The sequence below is a fragment of the Arachis ipaensis genome, chromosome B8 (genome assembly GCF_059453495.1).
Source record: "Arachis ipaensis isolate K30076 ecotype BB chromosome B8, ASM5945349v1, whole genome shotgun sequence".
Taxonomy (NCBI): Eukaryota; Viridiplantae; Streptophyta; class Magnoliopsida; order Fabales; family Fabaceae; genus Arachis; species Arachis ipaensis.
In genome coordinates this window covers 19,111,516-19,117,515 of record NC_142443.1, presented here as the reverse complement: position 1 = coordinate 19,117,515, position 6,000 = coordinate 19,111,516, and the positions used below count along the sequence as shown (strand labels likewise).

Here is a 6,000-nt window from a genome sequence, read left to right as displayed (position 1 = left end):
GAAATCAAATCGGGCCAAGCATACCAATACCCGATCCAAGCCCGATCTGGTTTCAGAAAAGCAAATCCCCCTCTTTTGCTTAACCAAAAGCAACGTTCATCTCTCTCTGACCAAGTCAAATCAGCTTCAGAAAAGTAAGAAAGAGAAAGAGAGAGAGAGAGAGCTTCTTCACCAAGATAGTCACCAAAGAAGCAAGAAAGAGAAACTAAGTTTGAAAGGCAGAAGTCATCTCAACAAATCCAAACCAAATCAAGCTTAGGTTATAGGTAAATCTTTTTCTCATACATTCAACTCGGCTTCATCTCTTCTTCCCAACTCTCTGCTCTATCCGAAATGGGATACAAGGAAAAGAGGATATATGTTCATCCCTGCTGTGTATCTACGGTCTTAAACAAGACTTAGGGACCAAGTTGGTTCTCAAGGGCTCAGATCATGTTGACCGTTGGAAGATTTCTATGGTTGCTATTTCATAGCTTTCGGTCAAGATGAGGAAGTCAGAAGGAAAGTTTCTTCTATAAGGATTAAGGTGAAAAAGTGATTCTGTGGGTTGGTGAAGTTCAAGGCTCAAGGTGTTGACCTTGGAAGAAGAACCCAGCAACATGCAAGGAGATAAATGAAGCTTGCTGTTCATTCAGAAAGTAAGGAGAGAAAACCAGAGTGTGAGAACAGTGTTCTGTTAGGAAGTTCCTCTACTTGGATAATGCTTTCTTTCAAAGAAGCATTCGGCCAATACTGAAGAACTGTATCTGAGGTTTGCGAATCTGGTTTTGCACATAGCAAAGAGGCTGCTGATGAAGTCAATCTCCTTCATGTTTTACTGATTGTAATGTACTTTTCTAAGTTTATCTTTCTGTAATTTCTTGAGAGAAAAGGCATTGTGAGAAAGCTTAAGAAAAAGCCATGAGTAGAAAAAGGTTGAGAGATACACTTAAGAGAAAAGCCTAGAGTTATTTTCTGATTTCTTTAGGTTGATTAAGTGTCTTGTATCTTGTACCTGTAAGGTATTCCTTTCTTAGTTGGGTTAGCATTAAGAGGAATAGTTAGGTATTAGCATAGCCAATGTCAAGTTAGGTTAGAACTTGAGTGTGAAAGGATTGGGTCAATCCTGTGAAATTGGTGTATGTAATACTGTTAACTATAGTGAAATTCTTCCATAGTTGTGGAGGAGACTTGATGTAGGTTGCATAGCACAAGGCAACCGAATCAGGATACATGCTGGTGTTAGCTTTTCTCTTCTCTGCTGAGTTCTGTTTTCTGATATTCATGAGACAAAAATAAATTGTCTCATAAATTTTCGCTGCTGAGTTCAAACAGAACCTGAATTGAAAGTTTGTTTAAAAAGGGTAATAACAGCAACTTAAAAAGGAAGGCATAGATTCAACCCCCCTTCTCTAAGCCTACCACAACCTTCAATTGGTATCAGGAGCTATGGTCTCAAGAATCAAGCTTAACCGCTTGGAGCAAAGATCCAATGGCGAACAACTTGGGCACAACCACAGTTGCTTATACCCTCACTGAAGGCCAGTCAAACAGCCGGCCACCTTTCTTCAACGGGAAGAACTACTCCTACTGGAAAGAAAGGATAAGGATTTTCATCCAATCCATTGACTACAACATATGGAAGATTGTTGTGAGCGGTCCCAAGATCCCAACAAAAACAAGTGCTGATGGAGTGGTGACTCCAAAAGAAGAAGCTGAATGGAATGAAGATGACAAGAAGAAGATAGAGCTGAATGCTAAAGCAATCAACCTTCTTCACTGTGCTATCAGTTTTGAAGAGTACCGGAAAGTGTCTAGATGCAAGACAGCCAAAGAAATCTGGGAAAAACTCCAGGTTACACATGAGGGTACTAAACAAGTCAAAGAAACGAGGATTGATATGCTGCGAAAAGAGTACGAGATGTTTAGCATGAAGGATGGAGAAAGCATTGATGAAGCGTTTGAGAGATTCTCAATCATAATCAACAACCTTGATGCTATGGGTACAAACTATGCAGAACAAACCTTAGTGAGAAAACTCCTTAGAAGCCTCATAAAAGAATGGGAAAACACTGCCACTGTCCTAACCGAGAGTAACAACATAAGTCCCATAACCTATGATGAGCTGAGAGGAAAAATCCATGCCTATGAAGCCACACACACAAAAACAGACTCAAAGAAAAAGGGAATAGCCCTCAAGTCACAAATAGAACCGAAAGAGAGTGAGTCTAGTGACGGTATTTCAGATGACGAACTTTTGTTTTTTGCTAGGAGATTTAGAAGGATGATGAAGAACAAGGGCAAATAAAAGGGTTCAAGTTCAAAGGAGCACAAAATAGACTTGAGCAAGGTGACGTGCCATCATTGCAAGGAGGCTGGACATTTCAAGCTAAATTGTCCAAAGCTCAAGAAGGAGGACAAAGGCAAGAAGGAAAGGAAAAGAGTACTCATGGCAGCTTGGGAGGATCTTGAGAATGACTCAAATGAAGAAGAAGAATATGAAGGAGATGACAAAGACTGCTTCATGGCTGGAAACAACAATCTTGATGAGATTTGCCTAGCATCCAAGAACAAAAAGGACATATGGTACATGGATAGTGGATGTTCAAGGCACATGACTGGAAGGTCAACCTACTTCATCAAACTAAACAAGTATGATGGAGGTTTTGTGACCTTTGAAGATGATGGTAAAGGTAAAATCATTGCTATTGGAAAAGTAGGTAATGAACAATCTACTTTCATTGATGATGTACTTTTGGTATGTGGTTTGAAGCACAATCTCTTGAGTATAAGTCAGCTGTGTGACTTAGGATATTTGGTAGTTTTCAAAAGACTTGAATGCTGTGTTGTTAATGAAAAGATAAATGAAGTAATGTTTGTTGCCAAGCATTTCAATAATATGTATGGACTTACTCTTGATGAACTAAAGGATCAAAATGTAGCTTGTCTTCACTCTAAAGAATCTGAAAAGTGGTTATGGCACAAGAGATTGGGCCATGCAAGTATGTTTCAAATAAACAAACTTGTAAAGAAAGAATTAGTAAGAGGTCTTCCATTGATAAAGTTTGACAAAGACATCACTTGTGATGCTTGCCAAATGGGAAAACAAACAAAAAGTTCTTTTAAACCAAAGGAAGACATCTCCACTAAAAGACCACTTGAGTTGCTACACATTGATTTATTTGGTCCAACAAGAACTCAAAGCCTAGGTGGTAAACATTATGGTTTAGTAATTGTGGATGACTATACTAGGTTTGGTTGGGTTTTATTTCTTGCACACAAAAATGAAGCCTTTTCGGCCTTTGAACCTTTTTGCAAGAAAATTCAAAATGAAAAGGATTTAAAAATCTCTTCTATAAGAAGCGATCATGGAACTGAATTTGAAAATAATCTATTTGAATCCTTTTGTGAGGAATTTGGAATATCTCACAACTTCTCTTGTCCAAGAACACCACAACAAAATGGTGTTGTGGAAAGAAGAAATAGAAGCATACAAGAGATGACAAGAGCTATGCTTTGTGAGAGTAATGTTCCAAAATTCCTTTGGGCTGAAGCGGTTAACACGGCTTGCCACATTTTGAATAGAACAATCATAAGGAAACTTTTGAAGAAAACCCCTTATGAACTTTGGAAAGGCTATCCACCAAACTTAGATTACTTACACATCTTTGGATGCAAATGTTTTGTTTTAAATAACAAAGAAAATTTGGGTAAATTTGATCCAAAGGCTTATGAGTGTTTGTTTGTAGGTTATTCCACAACTAGTAAAGCATATAGGGTTTATTATCAAGATGCTAGGATTATTGAGGAGTCCATACATGTCACATTTTGTGATACTAACTTGGTACAAAGCATTTTGGAAGATTGTGATGCAGGAAATCAAGCTCAAAAGGAAGATGAAACCACTCAAAATAATGAAAAAGAAAATTCTGGTCAAATTGAATCAGAAACTGTAATTGCTGAAAATTTGAGAGACAATTCCATTTTGTCTCATGAATCTGAAGGAAATCCTGAAGCCAGCAGCACCCAGAATCCCTTGGTATCTCAATCTGCCTCCAAGTCCACCAGACCTCGTGAATGGAGATTCTTGGAAAATTATCCTGAGGAATTTGTCATTGGGGACGTCTCTCATGGAGTGCAAACAAGGTCTTCCACTAGAAAGGCAAATGAAGGATCAAACATTGCCCTTCTTTCTCAAATAGAGCCTCAAAACGTCAAGGAAGCACTTAGTGACCCTTCTTGGGTTAAAGCTATGGAGGATGAGCTTCTTGAGTTTGAAAAGAACCAAGTATGGATTTTGGTTCCAAGGCCAAGTGGAAAGAAAGTGACCGGCACCAAGTGGATTTTTCGGAACAAGTTGGGAGAAGATGGTAGCATTGCAAGAAACAAGGCAAGGCTAGTGGCACAAGGATATGACCAAGAAGAAGGAATAGACTTTGATGAATCCTTTGCCCCTGTTGCCCGAATGGAAGCCATAAGACTTCTCTTAGCTTATGCTGCATTTTGTGGTTTTAAATTATATCAAATGGATGTGAAATGTGCATTTTTGAATGGTGTGATAGATAGAGAAGTATATGTGGAGCAGCCTCCTGGTTTTGAAAATAAAGAGCATTTTAATCATGTTTTCAAATTATCTAAAACTCTCTATGGTTTACGACAAGCTCCTAGAGCTTGGTATGAGAGACTTAGCTCTTTTCTTTTAAAAAATAGTTTTCAAAGAGGCACCACTGACACAACTCTATGTATCAAGAATTCTAATGATTCTTTCATTCTAGTCCAAATATATGTTGATGACATTATTTTTGGATTAGCCAATGAATCCCTTTGTTCTGAGTTTGGAAAACTCATGACAAGTGAATTTGACATGAGTATGATGGGTGAACTTAATTTTTTCCTTGGGCTGCAAATTAAACAAACTGAAAATGGTATTTTCATTCATCAAAAAAAGTATGCCAAGGAATTAGTTAAGAAATTTGGTATGAAAAATGCCAAACCCATGGGAATCCCATGCATCCTAATTCTAAATTAGATAAGGGAGAAACTGAGAAAGATGTTGATGAGACTAGGTATAGAGGAATGATTGGCTCTCTTATGTACTTAACTTCCTCTAGGCCCGATATTGTGCAAAGTGTTGGATTGTGTTCTAGGTTCCAATCCAAACCTAAAGAGTCACATCTTTCTACAGTTAAAAGGATCATTAAATATATTCATGGCACATCCAATTTTGGTCTTTGGTATCCTAAGATTGATGATTTTTCTGTAGTTGGTTATTGTGATGCAGATTTTGCTGGTGATAGAGTTAATAGAAGGAGTACTTCAGGCCTATGTTGCTTCCTTGGAAAGTCATTGAATGTTTGGTCAAGTAAGAAGCAACCAACAGTGGCCTTATCCACTGCAGAGGCTGAGTATATAGCTGCTTCCTCTTGTTGTTCTCAGCTTTTATGGTTAAAAACACAGCTTGCTGATTATAAATTAAATGCTGAAAACATTCCCTTGATGTGTGATAATATGAGTGCCATTGATATTTCTAAAAATCCAGTTTTGCACTCTAGGACTAAGCATATTGAAGTGAAATTTCACTCAATAAGAGAACATGTCCAAAAGGGGGATATTTGTATTCAATTTGTTAAATCAGAGGAACAATTAGCATATATTTTCACAAAACCATTAGCTGAGGACAGATTCTGCATGCTTAGGACTTGTCTAGAAATTCTGAGTTATGATTCTTTATTTGAAAAATGCTGATGTATTTGCTGGAGCTTTTTGTCTCATAAACAGGTATGAGACAATTCTGGGTAGGTGATGAACGTTTCCTTCAAATCAGCGTGTTCTGGGCTTGTTTCAAGTGAAACTCAATCTGGACTAACTTCAAAATTCAGATCATGAGTGGTCCAAATGTGTTTCCTTAAGTCTAACCATCCTTGGGCCCAAATATGAATGTTACAATTTTTGGTCAATAATTTTTGTTGGCCTGTGTGTTTAATTTTTTTTGAAAGGTTTTATTTTAACTTTTTTTCAAAA

General features: G+C 37.6%; 1 pseudogene; it reads left to right on the top strand.

Moving 5' to 3' along the window:
• The first annotated feature begins 1,471 nt into the window (after window positions 1-1,471).
• LOC148547365 (uncharacterized) lies at window positions 1,472-5,828 on the top strand (annotated as a pseudogene).
• Window positions 5,829-6,000: the final 172 nt, after the last annotated feature.